Genomic DNA, 17,579 nt, shown 5'->3' on the forward strand with positions numbered 1-17,579 from the left:
GTGTCTTTGGGGCTCTTTGTCAGGAGCAGAGAGTGGTCAAAGTCAAAAGAGATGAACGCTGAAATCAATACTTTGCTTATACCCTCCCTATCATTAGTCTTCCTGGGCATAAGAGAAAGGTCAAAGGCTGTAGTGAATAGGAGATATGGATATTATCTGCAGGGGAGATTTAATTAAGATAGCCCTGGTCTCATTATCACAGATAATTAAAAGTGGATCCTGACCCTGCAAGTAGCTCAGATTTAATAACTTTTTTCCCATCCTTTGTTATGACTCTCTCTCTCTTTCCTCACATTCCCTTGCTCTGTCTTTTTCTCCCCTTCTCTCCTTTCTTCTCCTCCTTCCTGCTTTGTCCCTCTTTCTGTCTCTGCCCCTTTTTTCATTTCTCTTCTTTTCCACGTCTCACTTCCTCCCCCCAACCCCCTGACTTCTTGGTTTCAAGAGAGGTTTTGTTCAATGCTCCTAAGTAAGAAATTCTGTATTAAGTATTTAATGAAAATGAAATGAAGACAAATTATTGCAGCCTTCTGACGGTTTATCATCTGTTATCCCCTGTTTTTTCTGTCTCGCTATTATGACATTTCATTTTGAAGGATATTGATGTTGTAGGTAATGGCTCAAGTTTGGTGCTTAGCCATCACAAAATAAAATTAATTGGTGCATTCCACTGTTGTCTGTAATGTTGGGAAAGCTCAGATTTTGTGTACTGTTTTCTAAATCATATTAAAATGAAAAAAAACCTATCACTACTACAAAAAACACCCTAAAATCCTTCCTTTTAAGTTTCTCAGACTCCTCAATTTTTCCAACTTATTTATAGGCCCAAGAAATTCCTTGGAGTGAAATCAATGGACCCAACTTTGAGGTTCTCGTCTTTCCCGCTTCTTGCTTCTTCATCTTCTTTTTCTCACACCATTTGTCCCTCTCTCTCCCTCTCCATCTCCCATTCATTTTCCCTTTCCTTCTCCTTTTCTCCTTCTCCTTCTTCCTCTCCTCTCTCATTCTGCTACCCAGTTACTTGAAGTCATGTAACTCATCAGTGACTCAGAGATGCCATCTGGGGTGTGAATTTGAAGGCATAAATTTGAGTCAGAGAAGGACTTGGTGGAGGTTTGGGGGGGGGGGGGAAGCAGCTGTTTTCCACACTGAGGGACAAGGAAGGAAAAGGAGCCCAGTATTTCTCCTCCACTGGAAAAGTGAATATGTGACAGGAAGCTAGAGATGGAGCAGTCACTCCAAATTCTGTCACTCCATTGACCCATAGACATCTGTCTGCAGTTAATTGAAGAGTGTGGCCTGAGCCCGAAACTAAAAATACCAAAATAATCAGACAGGTCGCCTTGAAATTTGATTCTTTTACTCAGAATGCCTGCAGGAACTGAAATCTCCAAGAGTAACAATATGAGTAATGGTAAATATTGTTCAGAGGAAGTTAGTCTGTGCTTTGAGCATTTTAATTAAATATAATTGAATCAACTAATTACTACAGACCTATGGAGCTCTTTTCTTCTCTCCCTTTATCTTCTCTCCCTGCCAAGAGTAATTGGCTTCTCTTTAACCTGCCCTATTAGTAGCTCTTCCTTCCCAGCTAGACTAGAACCTCAAAATGGGGCCCAGTGTTTTTGCCTCAGGAACTTCCTGAACCTGTAAAGAAGTGGGGAAAAGTGGAGGAGGATTTAGAGATGCTTAAAGGAAAATATTTCAAACAGAGTCAAAGGAAAATCGGGCTCAGAGACTAGGATCATAAAATGTTCATTACCATCAGGGAACATTTTCTGAGTAACTACTTCATGTCCAACAAGATGCTTGGCACTATCCTGGCCTTCCAGGAACCTATGATCTAGCTGGAAAGAGAGCTATGAACAAAAAGGATTCAAGGGCAGTGTATGTGTTGATTTTAATTGTATTGAACTAACTTGTTTGTAGCATCATTTAAATGTGTGTTTCTTTCCACAAAAATTTGTTATTCATGCCCCTTATTCCATGTACAAGGGTCCAAAGCTTGCATAATAAAGATGGGGATTGCGGTGGAGAGTGTGGATGGGATTTGAGATCCTTAGTAGAGATGATAAATTCTCTTGGAGTAAAAGGAGACTAGAGGTTTGGGGAAGGAATTTGTCCTAGATAAAAAATGTTCCTCATTTGCCCCTTTTCCCTGTCTATACCCTAAGTCACCTGACACAATTAAAGTCCAGGATCAAAGACCAAAAGGGATGAAAAACATTTTTTTGTCAAAAATACTTATTGCCTAAATTGATTTTTGAGTATGGAGATACTCTTGAGTTCCTCTGTTTTGTTTCAAAATTTCTCCAAGACCCTCTTGACCTTGATATGTTCCATATTCCCAGATCTTTCCAGACTGATAGGTTCCAGCAATATTTTAATTTAATTTGTAGTTTTGAAAATTCATTTTATTAATTTTTTAACTAACAAGTATCTACTTATTCTTTCAACCCTTATCCCTTGTTTAAAAAAAAACAACCTCATAAAAAATATGTATAGTCAAACACCACAGATTCCTTTTTTAGATGACTTATCTGTTCTATGCTTTATCATGAGCCCTCTGGAATTGTGATTAGTTATCAGCAGCATAATTGAAGTCTTAAAGTATTTTCTGACCAGATTTAGTTTGGGAAATGATCTTCTATATCCATCCATGTATCCATTCTTCCTCCCTCTCCCTCCTTCCTTCCCTCCTTCTCTTCCTTCCTTCCTTCCTTCCTTCCTTCCTTCTTTCCTTCCTTCCTTCCTTCCTTCCTTCCTTCCTTCCTTCCTTCCTACTTTCCTTCCTTCCTTCCTTCCTTCCTTCCTACTTTCCTTCCTTCCTTCCTTCCTTCCTTCCTTCTTTCCTCTCTTCCTTTTCCCGCCCCGTTTTTCTCTTTCTTACCTTACCTCCTGTCATAGAAATAATACTAAGTATCAGTTCCAAGGCAGAAAGGTGAGTAGTAAGGACTAGACAATGGGGGTTAAGTGACTTGTCCAGGGTCACCCATCTAGAAAGTGTCTAAAGGCATATAAACATCTAACTCCAGGCCTGGCATGCTATCTACTGAGCCACTTAACTACCCCTTTCTTTGTATACTCTCTAGTCTATTCAGTAGACTGTATGCCCCTCAAATGAAGGGCCTATTTTTCATTTGGAATCTCCAGGGACTAGCACAGTGCCTTGCACACAGCAAGTGTATAATAAATGCTTAACAAGTTGGATTTAGTTCAACTTGCAGTGGAAAAAATACTGGAATTGACAGCAAATTATAATACAAATAATGAATTAGTAGATATGAGGAGCAAGGGGGGGGTGTCTTCTGAGACAAGAAAGCCAAAAAAAGGTTCAGAGAGAGAGCCAGAATTGTAGGGAAGATTCTAGTAGAGAGCTGGGGTCCAACTTAATGGGCTCACAGGACAGTGGACAGAGGCCATTAGAAGTGACCAAGCCATAAACCACTTGTGATAACAGCTGCCCATCTTGAACGGGGTAGCTCACACCACCTCATGTGGGGAGAAATGAGTTGCCCCTGGCTACTGAGTTTGGTAATCCCAGCCTTTGATCCTGCACTTTGTATAGCTTTCTTCCCCTTGAAGATTTTGATACTTTAATTCCTGACACAGCCTCGGTCTTTCTCAGGTGCTTCCAGACTCCCTCAGGCATCCTGTTGCTTTTCTGGATGTTGGTGTGTACGGGAGCCTTGCTAGAAGAAGTTAACCAGGATCCACCTTAAACAAACTGCTACTAAGCCTGCCATAGCCCAGACTCCTGGCATCTTTAAGCCTTGGGCATAAGGTAGCAGCAAAGCTAACCTCCACAAAGCCACACACACGTGCATAAATGTATTTATATGTATATATACACACAGACACATTTTTCTCGTTGTTTAGTTCTTTTTGGTTATGTCTCACTCTTCATGATCCTGAATATATGAGTTTGTATGTGTGTGAATACATACACCCACAAATATACATATATGATGCACATATATGTTTATATGTTGTTGTTCAGCTGTGTCTGACTCTTGTGATCCCATCTGGGGTTTTCTTGGCAAAGACACCTGAGTTGGTTGCCATTTCCTTCTCCAGCTCATTTTACAGATGAGGAAACTGAGGCAAACATGGTTAAGTGACAAGCCCAGGGTCATCCTGCTAGTAAGTGTCTGAGGATAGATTTGAACTCAAGAAGATGAGTCTTCCTGATTCCCGGCCCTGTGCTCTAACTACAGCGCCACCCAGAAGCCCATATATTTACTTGAGAAAGCATGAGATTCCATGGGAACTAGCAAATTATAAAAGAAATCACTTGCTAAATGACAAATCGATCAACAGTTATTCCTATTGTATAAAAAATGCTTCACTTTGAGTCAACTTAAACCTGTAAGACTCATGATTATTCCATATTTGTCCTGAACCCAACAGTCTGCCGGGACACGAGTCCATGTGAATTTGCCAACTCCTAGCACAGGTGAGGGGAGAAAAAAACAGAGAGGTACACACACACACACACACACACACGCACACGCACACGCACACGCACACACACACACTTTTGATCACTTCTCCACTCACAGGAAGGACATTTTTCTACCTGAGTTTACAGAGAAGCTTCTGGGAAGAAGGTACGCCTTGGCTGCCAGGCTGCTTTTCCATCAACAGAAAAGAAATCCAAGCTAAAGAGACAGTTCAGAATATTGTCCTATGGCCAACCAGATACAAAGAAAACAAACAAGGCTGGGAGTAAATACTCCAGATGACCTGGATGAAGCCTCCTATTTCCAGTAAAGGCAGGTTTCCAGTCAGGTCCCCCAACCTACCTTGGACTCAGTTTCAAGGTGATGCAACCTCCTACTGCAACCAGGAAGAAATCATTTATTAATTCAAGAATCCAACTCACTGCATAGAAAGCAACTCCCTCAATCTAGTCCACATTTCTTGCTAGGGACCAAAACAAAGGAGACTCACCCTATTCATGCTACCTCTTCTACCTCTCTGTATGTGATTGCTGGGTGCCCGCCTGCCCTGGTGGGAGCTTGGTAGAGGAAGAGCAGGCTGCCATCTCTTTCCCATTGTCTGTCTCTAGACAGCTAGAGGGTACCAGTGTCAAATATGACAATACCGAGGACATGGGAGCCAAGGAGGCCTCTCTGATTGTTTAGACTTATGACACTGCATTATACGTCTTTGCTTCTGTCCCTTTGGTACTTTTAAACAGGTTTCCACTCATGCCTTCAAACTCCCAAGCTAGACTCTTGCCATGGAAGGTGGCCTCTCCTCCTGGGAAAGGCCAGGTGAGACAGAACAGGTCCTTCCATCTGGGTTAGCTCTCCTTGTTCCTTCTCATCCTTAAAGAGATGTGTCCTGGCAAACTCTAAATGCCTGTCAGTATCTGATAGAAACCAGGACGAACCCTTAAGGAGCTTACAATCTCTTTGGGAAGATTAGATGGACCAACATGAAAGACTTAGATGATTTCCAACACATGCAAACTAGGGCAAGTAAGTGACAGTGAAAATTGTGGGCATCCGTGCTGTGGGAGAGTAAAGGTAAAGGATGCTGCTGCTCTAGGTGTGTGGGTGTCTGTGTGTATGTGAACAAATCTCTTTTCCTCCATGTTCCACCTCCACTTTGCAGTTTAGGATGAACAATCCTGAAATGCAGACTAATCTTTGGTTCACACTGATCCTTCACCCCCTGAAGGATTTACTTGCCATTTTTCTATTTAAATATTCCTTCTCCAGGCTCCACTCAAGTTTTTGCCACAAAGCTTTTCCAATCCTGGCTTCCCAGCCCAACAGTAGTACCTTCCTTTGAATTCTTAGAGTATTTACTACTCAGATTGCTCATTCTGTTATTTAAATTTTCATGGGTTTATAAATAGTCAATTAGTCAACATTTATTTAGTGTCTACTATGTGTCATGCTCTGGTGCTAAGCTCTGGGGATGCAAAAAAAAAAGAGAGAAAAAAAATCCCTACCCTCAAGGAGTTTACAATCTCAGAGCTAGGAGAGACCTCAGAGGTCATTTAGCCTCTCAGAGTTGGACTTTAACATAGTGTATCATGCATCATAGGGGTAAGCATGTGTTAATTAGTTTAGACATAGAACCCAGAGTAAATCTACTAAATAACCCTCTTTACCAGGATGTGCCGTGACCTGGATGTAAGAATTCAGATAGCTATGTTTTAATTTAATTCATCTTGGGGGCAGCTGGGTAGCTCAGTGGATTAAGAGCCAGGCTTAGAGACAGGAGGTCCTAGGTTCAAATCTGGCCTCAGACACTTCCCAGCTGTGTGACCCTGGGCAAGTCACTTGACCCCCATTGCCTAGCCCTTAGCACTCATCTGCCTTGGAACCAATGCATAGTATTGGTTCCAAGACAGAAGGTAAGAGTTTTATTTTTAAAAAATTTTAATTCATCTGTACTTACATCTGCAATTTCATAATTTCCATTGTGGTTCAGACTTTCACTACCTTCCTCTCATTTTTGCCATTTTTTCTCCATCTTGTACCTGTTTTCTAGTTAGTAATAAGGGCCTTCCATCTCTCAGATTCTTTTTTTCTTCCTCCTCCAGCATTTTACCCTTTTCCCTCTTTTCCTAAGCGAATGTCTCCTCTTTTTTCATACGTGCTTGTTTTTCTTACATGTGACCTTTCCTATACTTTACTGTTCTCTGTATGGTCCTCTGCACTTTTATAAGGATCTGCCAATCTCTTTGACTATCTGGCACCCCTCCTGATTGTCAACTTAACCAACATACCAGCTTCACATGATTCTTCTGTGTCTGACCCCAGCTCTTGAACTAAAGAGAAAAGACTCTTATTGTGGAGAAAATCAATTCTCTGAATTTCAAGGCCACCTACTTCCTAGCACCTCCTGTGTGGTTCCTCTTTCAGCCCTTGACTTTTCTTGTTCCTTATATTCCTTGGTTTCTGGGGATAAGCTTTGCTCCTGATTCCATTTTTGACCTATGTGTTCCCACCTGATTAACTGTTTTTTTTCCTTCTTACCTTTTATTTAAAATGCATTATATAACAATAAAATTGTTTCAAAACCCCTATACATAAAATAGATTAGAAATAACTGGCATGAAACTGGAACTCCTGGCACAGAATCAGATACATTAAAAACTGGAAAAAATGACCTTGGTTATTATTGAAACCATTTCTTTTCTTTTTTAATATAATTATTGCCCTTAATTTTTTTATATCAGTCACATAGTTCCCTTCCCTCCTCCCTACATAGAGGAGCACCCCACTATTATTGGGATCCCACCTTCAAGTTTGAAATATAGTGTTGTAGAATGTCCAGTGAGATAGCTCTGTGGATCAATAACTGGATCTGGAACCAGGAAGATCTGAATTCAAATTCCACTTCCGACACTTACTAGTTATGTGACCCTGGATATGTCATTTAACTTCTGTCCACCTCAGTTTCCTCAATTGTGAAAAAGAAATAATAATGGTATACCAGTGATGGGCAAACTATGTCCCGCCCTTACCTTCTGTCTTAGAATCAATACCATGTGTTAGTTCTAAGGCAGAAGAGTGATAAGGGTAGGCAATGGGGGTCAAGTGACTTGCCCAGGGTCACACAGCTGGGAAGTGTCTGAGGCCAGATTTGAACCCAGGACCTCCTGTCATTGAGTCTGCCTCTCAATCCACCGAGCCACCCAGCTGCCCCCACAATATAGTTTTTAAATAAGAACATCTACCTGGAAGCTATAAAATATAGTTTCTAACCCCAGCTCCACCACTAGGAGACAGAATATCTTATTCCCAGCTTTTTTCTTTTTCTTTTTTTTAATTTAAATTTATTTATTTGTTGTCTTTTTTACAATAAAATACACAGGTAGCTCCATCCTTCCCTCTCCTCACCCCCATTAGAGAAGGCATCATTTGACAAAACACACACACCATGCGTGTACAGTGTTTTGCTTATTTCTATTTATCAGTTCTTTCTCTAGAGGTGGACAAACACAAGTCATTCTTCAAATAGTATATCTGTTTCCGTATATAACATTCTCTTGGTTCTTCTCATTTCAGTCTTCATAATTTCATATAGGTAGGTCTTTCCATGTTTTTTTTCCAAAATAAACCCACTTGTCATTTCTTATGTTGAGTGTTCCATCACAATCATATGCCACAACTTGTGTAGCCATTCCCCAATTGATAGACATCTTTTCGGGTCCCAGTTCTTTGCCACCACAAAGAGAGCTGCTATCAATATTTTAGGACATAAAGGTTCTTTTCCTTTTTCCCAATCACCTTGGGAAATAATCCTTAGGTTGATCTGACTTCCTTTCACTTTCTGAATTAAGCTAACTCCATTGGCCCCTCCATTTTGTCCAGGCTTACTTGTTTCTGTTTTCCTTGTCCTAGTAGTCTACCTTCTTTCTAAATCCTTGAGTGCTACTAGGAAAAATCATAAAATTATGCTGACCATATCTACCACGATTATATTCTTTCCAGCATTCTTCACTGCTATATAGTCATCCCTTTTTTCTTTTCTTCTTTACTTCTTACCAATTGCTCACAGAGGCTATTATATATCTCTTCTCTTTTATTCTCCCCTAAGGCCTTATTTCTACCCTCTCAACTCTGTCAACAAATGACCCTACTGAGAAGTTTGAAGTAATCCAATTCTACCTCTCCCAAATCCTACCCCATCTCAAAACTTCACAGCATCTTTTTCCTACCTTTTCCTTTCCTTCAGATCCAGTGAATGAGTTGGCCTTTATTTCTTCCATGTATAACTCCCTCATCTATGCTCTTGATCCCATCCCTTCTCAACCCCAAACTTAATTTTCAAAACTTTTGTTCCATCGATTATCCTTTTTCTTTCATTTGTCCTTAAATCTCTCCATCTCTAGGGCTCTTTCACCCTTTGTAAAAAAAATCCTTACCTTCTCTTTTAGAATGAATACTGTATACTGGTTCCAAGGTAGAAGAGTAGTAAGAGCTAAGCAGTGGGGGTTAAATAACTTGCCCAGAGTTACACAGCTTGGAAATTTCTGAGACCAGATTTGAACCCAGGCCCTTCGATCTCTGGGCCTGGCTCTCAATCCACTGAGCCATCTAGCTGCCCCATCCTTTGCCCTTAATAAGAGTGCTTAGGTCTACCTTATCCCAAAAAACCAAACCACAAAACTACTTTCCTCTGACTCTGAAATTTCCTCAAATTATCATCCCATCTTTCCTCACTACACTCATTTTAAAACTTCTAGAAAGAGAAGTGAGCTCCCTATTTCCATTTCCTCCCCAATCATTCACTTCTCAAGCAATCTGGCTTCTGCTTCTATCACTCTGCTGAATTCCCTTGCTCCAAGGTTACTAGTGCCTTCCCAATTACTCAACAGGTCCATCAACAAGCATGAATAAATTCCTGCTTTATCCCAGGCTCTATACTCAGTGTTGGTTATATAAAGGCAAAAGCGAAACAGTACCAGCCTTCAAAAAGCTTACATTCTAATGAGGGGAGAGGGAGGTCAAGGTAAATATTTAGAAATGTAGAAGATACATATGAAGTAAATATGAGGTCAGCTGAGAGCATCAACAGCAGCAGGGACTGTAAAAAGTCTACTCAAAAGATGGTACTTGAGCCGAGTCTTGAAGGAAACCAGGAATTCTAAAATCTTGGGATGAGGAAGGAGAGGGCATGGGAAATGGCCAGTGTAAAGACACATGGGAAATGGGAGATGGAGTATGACATGTGTGAATAATAACAGCAAATGGCCTCATTCCTCGTCTCTTCACAGCATTAGACATTGGTAACCATCCCCATGCTGACATTTTCTGCTCCCTTGACTTCTTGTACACCAGTCTTCCCTCCTTAATACCTCTTTGACCCCACCCTCCCTCCTCCATATTGGTCTCGTTGGCCACTGGTTTCTTTTCTGTCCTCAGTCCATTTGCATGTCATATACCACCATCATCTCAAACTCAATATGCCTTTCCCCAATTTAATTTACTCTTTCCCTTTCAAAACTGTGCCTCCTCCTGACTTCCCTATTTGTATTGATGACACCAGCATCGTATGTTTTTGTCTCTTCTTTGTCTCTTACTTCCCACTTCCAGTCAGATGCCAAGGCTTATAGATTGTTTTTCTGCAGTATTTCTCCCATCTGCCCATCCAGGCACCATCCTCCTTTAGGGCCTTATTACTTCTCGTCAAGAGTATTTTAATAGCTTCCTAGCTGCTTCCCTATCTCTAATATCTCCCTTCACCAGTACAACCTTTATGCCACTGCCAAATATTATTTCTAATGGGCAGGCCTAATCATGTCGCTCCCTATTGCCTATTGAGAAACATATAAACTCTTTAGTCTTGGTTTTCACAGCTTTCCATAACCTGACTCAAGCCTGTGTTTCAAGCCTTATCTCACATTCCTCTTTCTCTCACACTGTACTATAGTCCAATTGAACTATTGTCTCGATTTTCTATTTGTGCCCCCAGTGCTTAGCACAGCACCTAGCATATAGTAGGTATATATTTTCCCATTCCATTCTATTGTTACCATTTGGAATTGTTTTCATTCAAGGCATAACTCGGCTATCACCTTCTCTATGAAGCCCCATTATTAGGGAATAATAAGTCTTCTTGCTCCTTCAGATTTCTTAATAATAATATTTCCATATCAGGAGGAAGCAATATGGAAAGGACTTTGGAGTCAGTCATTCAACCCTAAATTTGAATTCTGGCTCTGCCCTTTAAATTACCTACAAGTCCTCTACCTTTGCTGAGCCTCATTTATAAAATGAGGGGGTTGGATTCAAAGAGAATAGGAATTATTTCATTCTTTGTATTGGTATCCCCAGCAGGTAGCACAGTCTGTGGCACACAGTAAGCCTTTGCTAAGGGCTAGTTAGTTGACTGAACTCTGAGTTATCTCCTCCTAATAAATCCATGCTGCAGTGATCCTATGTACACTTTAGGGTTTACAAAAGACTTTCCATTTATTACCTCATTTGATACTCACAACAGTACTGTGAAGCTTATAGTGGAAATATTTATTATACCCATTACATAGATGAGAAGACTAAGGCTCAGAGTGATTGATGAATGCTCACAACTAGCAAGTGGAAGAAGTAGGATTCTTGATATATTAAACTCCAAATCTGAAGCTGTTTCACCCATATCCTAGCTATTTAAATAATGCTCTCTAATGTCATAGTAAATAATTACTATTTAATGTGTATCATGGCCATTTGTCTACCCATTTGCCTGCTCTTTGAAGGCATATCTTTTTTATCTTTGTATCCTCTGCACTTAGCACAAGATCTGATGTATAATAATAAATTACTTATTGGATTGATTTGAATTATCATTCAGTCATGTCCTTATAGTTCAGTCAGAGTTATAGTGAGGCACACAGTTTCTGTGGGCAGCCATCTACTATGAGCCAGATGATGGAATTTTCATCTAATATGTAAAGGGTTTGATTCCAAGTTCAGCATCCTTTGACATTGTCTGGAAATCTAAGGGGAAATAGCCCACCATTGGACCATTTCCCATCAAAAAGATTTCTTTTTCTTCCATCTCTCTATGCAGCAGAGTACCTGGCACAAGCAGATACTAATAAATAAATGTCTATTATTTCCTCTCTTTCCTTTTCTCTGATGTTATCCTGGGCAGTTTCATCTCAGGGTATACCATGCACACAGCTCTTTTTGTCAATGTAATTTCTCAAGGAATGACGCTATACTATCTGACCTAGCATTCTACTAGAAGAATTATCCTGGTGTTGAACTGTAGAATCCAAAAAAAAAAAGCACTCTGAATTTTGAAGATTCACAAGTTACTCACTTTTGCCTATTTATTATAATGCTCAGTGATTCAGTAGGGTTCTTGTGATCCAGTGAGGCAAGGTGAGGGGTGCAACAAAAGTCTCATAATCCCTAAAAAATAAAAGTCAAATAATTCCTACTGTCATTGAATCTCATGAGGAACTTGAACACATAAAGGGAGAGTTGAAGACTCGAGCACTTCCAACTCTAGTTTAGAAGATTGTGTTGTTGTTCAGTTGTTTCAGTTGTGTCTGACTCTGTGACCCCATTTGGGGTTTTCTTGGCAAAGATACAGGAGTAGTTTTTTTATTTCCTTCTCCAGCTCATTTTATAGATGAGGAAACTGAGGTAAGCAGGGCTAAGTGACTTTCCCAGGATCACAGAGCTAATAAGTCTGAAGCTAGATTTGAACTCAGGAAGGTGAATCTTCCTGATTCCAGGCTCAGTGCTTTCCACTGTGCCATCTAGCAGTCCTGGTTTAGACGTGAGAGCTGAGGAATTCTCATACCAGTAACCACATATCCAGGCTGACTCTTGTTTCATCCTGAACAAAACTACTCAGCATCTCTCCTGTCTGCTTTTGCTTAGGCCGTACGCTCTACCTGAAATGCCTACAATTTTTCTATCAATAAAACCTCTCTCCGTCCTGAAAGGCATCCTAGGCATGAATGACAACAGAAGCAAAGGCATGGCCATAGACATGACCTTAGCGTGTGTGTGGAGATAATTAACCTGGCCAGAGCCAAGCGTTCTCATTATCACACAACAGAGAGAAGGTTGGAAATGTAGTTGAGTTGAGATTTTGGAACACTTCGAATGCTAGGCAGAAGAGTTTATTTGTACTTTATTCTATCAGCAGTGGGGAATCTTTGGAAACATTTAGTGGAGATAGTGATATTAGAGTAGCAATGCTTTAGAAAGATGTCTGATGGCAGAGAGTATGAGGAACTGAAAGAGAGGCTTTTGTCTCATCCTCCACCTTGCTGGCCACTGGGTCGTGAGACTCCTCTTGAATCAGAGTGTTTTATTAAATAGACAGAACCAAATGATTTCAAATCTTCAAAATTCAAAGTGCTTCTTTTAATTTTTTATTTAATTTAATTTAAATAACTCCTGGATTTCAACTCCAGGATAATTTCTCCAGTAGAATGCTAGATCGTATTCCTTAAGAAATTGTATTGAGCATTGCTGGTAGAATGGTGAATTGATCCAACCATTCTGAAAGGCAATTTGGAATTATGCCCAAAGGGCCCAAAGGGCTTTAAACAATGCCTGCCCTTTGATCCAGCAATACCACTGCTGAGTTTGTATCCCAAGATTTAAAAAAAATAGGAAAGCATCTGTTTCTACAAAAATATTTATAGCTGCTCTTTTTGTGGTGGCAAAAAATTGGAAAATGAGGGATGTCCCTCTATTGGGGAATGGCTGAACAAATTGTTGAATATGATGGTGATGGAATACTATTTATTGTACTATAAGAAATGATGAACTGCTTGATTTCAATAAAAACTGGGAAACATTACATGAATTGATGCAGAGTGAAATAAGCAGAACCAGGAGAACCATTATACCCAGTAACTGAAATGTGGTGAGGTGATCAAATAAATGTAATTGACTTTGGTGCTAATAACAATGCAATGATCCAGGACAACGCTGAGGGACTTGTGAGAAAGAAAACTATCCACATCTAGAGAAAGAACTGTGGGAGTAGAAATACAGAAGAAAATATATGATTTATCACTTGTTTATATGGGTATATGATTGAGGATTTTAGTTTTAAAAGATTATTAAAAAAATGAATAATTTGGAAATGGGTTTTGAGTGATAATATATGTATAACCCAGTGAAATTGCCAACACCAGAAGTGGAGAAGGGAAGAGAGGAGGAAGAGATAGGAATAATGTAACCTTGGGGAAAAAATGTAAAAAGAAAGAAAGTATATTGACAAAGAATGCATTGCAGTTTACCATGAGATGAAACTTCCCAGGAAACCACCATAGAAAAGGAAAGAAAACAAAGGAAATAATTTATAAATAATTCATTTAGCACCTCTATGTGCCAGTTACTATGCTAGTCACTTTGCAAATATCTCATTTGGTCCCCACAATAACCCTGTGAAATAGGTACTATTAGTTCCAAGGTAGAAGAGCAGTAATGGCTAGGTAATTGAGGTTATTTGACTTATTCAGGGTCACACAGCTAGGAAGTGTCTGAGTTCAAATTTGAACTCAGGTCTTCCTAATTCCAGGCCAGGTCTTCAATCCATTGATACCCCTTGAAATTTTCCTATTAATGGTAGCAGAGTCCCTTCCTTCTAGTAAGAAGTCTGGTATCTGAAGCAGGATTAGGAATGATAAATAGTGGTCAGAAAGACAGGTTCTACTCAAAATCTAGAATCAGTAAGCATCGTCATGCCAAAAGGAGTCAGCACAAGTAGAAGAATGAGGGATGTTCTAGAGCAGGAAGACACATCCAGGTTTAAGGCAAGCACGAAAACTCATCCAGTGACAAGCTAGGGTTTGGAATAAGACAGGAAGGAGATCAGGGCTGCCAATGAAATGACAATTTGTCATACATACTCCATACATACTTAGTTTATGGGCCAATCAATATAGTATTCTTCAACAAGTCACAATTCAATCATATACCCATATAAACAAGTGATAAATCATGTGTTTTCTTCTGCATTTCTACTCCCACAATTCCTTCTGTTTCTTTTTTTTAATTTTTTTTTAATTTTAAACCCTCAACTTCTGTGTATTGACTTATAGGTGGAAGAGTGGTAAGAGTAGGCAATGGGGGTCAAGTGACTTGCCCAGGGTCACACAGCTGGGAAGTGTCTGAGGCCGGATTTGAACCTAGGACCTCCCGTCTCTAGGCCTGGCTCTCAATCCACTGAGCTACCCAGCTGCCCCCTCCTTCTGTTTCTTAAAGAGGAAACTATCAGAATATTCTATCTGTAGATTGTTAGAACTTAACCCAAAGTTTGTGTTTTTCAGTTCTAATTTGTTTGATCTTTAGGTGAGTCAAAATATTTCTCAACTCCTATTTCTGTTCTAAGGAACACTAGGTTGTTTCTGCCTATATACCATGTTCAAAGCTCAGGTCTCAAGTTGAAACTCTAACTCACACTCTCTCTCTCTCTCTCTCTCTCTATCTATCTATCTATCTATCTATCTATCTCTCTCTCCCCCTCTAGGTTAATTGAATCAAAGTTGAAAGAGAAATAGATAGAAAGAATAGAAAGAAAGAAATCTATAGTTGGAAGGGATTTTAGAAGCCATCTAGTCCAATACCCTCATTTTACAGATGAGGAAACTGAGGTCCAAGGAACCCATGTCCTTTTGACTCCAGAGTGAGTACTCTTTCTATCATATCCCATTTGAATGCTCTCCTGGGTTCTGCAACTAGAATTAAATACCTTTAAAAGCTTCATGGGACTAAGGGGGGCTAGAGGGGTTGGGGGAGAGGGAAAGAACATGAAATATGTAACTATGGGAAAATATTCAAAATAAAAACTTTAAAAAATAAAAAACAAATAAAAACTATATGGCTACCACCTCCTCCCACAAAGCCTTCCTGAAATACTTCTGCCAGTGGTTCCTCTCTCAAGTCTAGAATATTCTCTCTCCTCACTTCTACCTCTGAAAAGCATTTCCCAACTCCCCCCCCCACCTCCAGTGCATTCCATCCCTTGTATTCATTTTGTATTCATCCTATATGTACATACTTTTATGTTGTGTTGCCCATTAGAATTTATGCTCCCTAAGGGCAGAGGGTTTTATTTTTGTCTTTGTATTCCCATAGTTTAGCTCTGCCCCAGGTCCTCCTGACTCCAGGTCCAGTGCTTCTTCCCCTATACCAAGCCCACACAGATAGCAATAGATGCGATGTTACTTTTTGGCCATCGTGACAGGGAACAGTTTTCATCATGTTCCCACACCAGTCCTCTGCCTCTCACTCCTACAGAAACAGAAACAGTCTCATTAATAACTGTTCTAAAAGGCCATGGAACAGAAGCCTGACTCAAACTGCCAACCTTCCATTAGCTTCTATGTAGTCAAGCAAACTCTTTTGCTCCTCTGAGCTCTTTTGTTCATTGGAAACCAGGAAATCATCCAATTAAGTTTATCAAAGCATCTTCTCCCTGCAGCTCACAGCCAGGGAAGAAATCAGCAGTTCCCTTGGAATCTTCCATTGCCATTAATTACGTTTGCCCTTCCTAGCAAACAGTGAAAGGATATTTTTTGAAAACCTACCCTAATTTTCCTATCTTGAAGGAATATGATGAAGCCTATGGAGATTTCTGTAAGAGAAGGTTATACTGGGTCCTAGTTTCACCAAGACTAGGGCCATTATCAGTAAAAAAAGGAGAACAGCAGGGTAGTAGCTTAATCTTTAAAATTTCTGCTTTTTACCTTTCTCCCTTGAATTTTATTTCCTAATACTTAGTAATTGTTTTTCACCTAGAATTCTGGTTTCTTCTTTGTTTTGAGTTCCATTCTGTGGGAAATGCTGGGAACTTGCCTGTTAGGTAAAGTCCAGACTCATTAGTTTGGCATTCAAGATTCATTTCAAGATTATATCCTCCTTCTCCTCCTCTACAGAAGCCAAGGTTTTCTACTTAATGTATATTTGGCAAACATGCCACATATGTTTTTCTGCTTCCCCACCTTTGCCAATATTCTGTTCCCTCTACCTGGATTTCCCACCCTTCCCCATCATGGCATATTACAGGCCTGTCTGGCTTTGAAGGTTCATCTTAAATGCCACCTATTCTATGAAACCTTTTTCATTATGCTAGCCAGAATCCATTCTCTCTCTTTTATATTTATGTGTGAATTTGTATCTGATCTCTTCATAGTATACATTATATTCACGTGCTTTCCCATCTCCCCAACTAGACTCTAATTTCCTTAATTTTGGAATCCCATACTGAATTTAGCAAGAGTTCTTGCCCTGAGAAGGTACTCGACAATTTGAATGAATGAATGAATAGTTCCAACTTTACCTTCTGTTGGGAGCAGAGGTAGGGCAAGAGAAATTTGGTGAAAAGAACAAAATTAGAAATGGAAAAATTCCCCTGGAACAGCTAAAAGAGGGTGTGTGTATGAGTGTGTGTTGTCTTACTTACTGGTAAGATGCCAAATTTTTCTTTGGCCCAACAAGATTGACTTTGGCTTCTCTTATATTTATCGGTGCCATCTGATTTTCTCTTCCTCTCAGCAATTCAGTCTTTCTGCCCTTCTTTGGATCATTAAGTCATAGGAACAGAAGCATCTAACCTATAGCACATATCCTCACAGTCCTAACCCCAATATATAATCCTTATTCATTTTGCAGACATTTAGTGAGCTCCTACTCCATTTGTCACATAAGGCACTAAGACCTAGATGCTGAGGAATAGGGGATGTAGAATAGGATGAGATACAAAAATAAATAAGGTTTGTTTTCCAGCCTCAATGAGCATGTTTTAAAGTGGGGGTGTGTACAGGAAGGAAGTGGCAAGGAGATTTCTAATTAGGATTGTTGCCCAACTTTAATCCTTGCTTAATTTCCTTTTGAGGCAGCTAGGTGGCACAGTGGATCATGTGCTGGAACTGGAATCAGGAAAACTCATCTTTCTGAATTTAAATCTGACCTCAGATACTTATAACCTGCGTGACCCTGTCATTTAACTCTGTTGGCCTCAGTTTCCTTAACTGTAAAATGAGCTGGAGAAGGAAATGACAAACCACTAGTATCTTTGCCAAGAAAACCTCAAATGTCACAAAGAATCCATCACAATTGAACAACAACAGTATAATG

The 17,579-nt window shown here is 39.9% G+C and overlaps 1 protein-coding gene across 3 annotated transcripts in view; it reads left to right on the forward strand.

The window, feature by feature from the left end:
* Positions 1 to 17,579, forward strand: part of PRKAG2 (protein kinase AMP-activated non-catalytic subunit gamma 2) — a 472,166-nt gene that overhangs the window by 175,367 nt on the left and 279,220 nt on the right. The gene's annotated exons all lie outside the window — the stretch shown is intronic.

The sequence above is a fragment of the Gracilinanus agilis genome, chromosome 5 (assembly GCF_016433145.1).
Source record: "Gracilinanus agilis isolate LMUSP501 chromosome 5, AgileGrace, whole genome shotgun sequence".
Classification (NCBI taxonomy): domain Eukaryota; kingdom Metazoa; phylum Chordata; class Mammalia; order Didelphimorphia; family Didelphidae; genus Gracilinanus; species Gracilinanus agilis.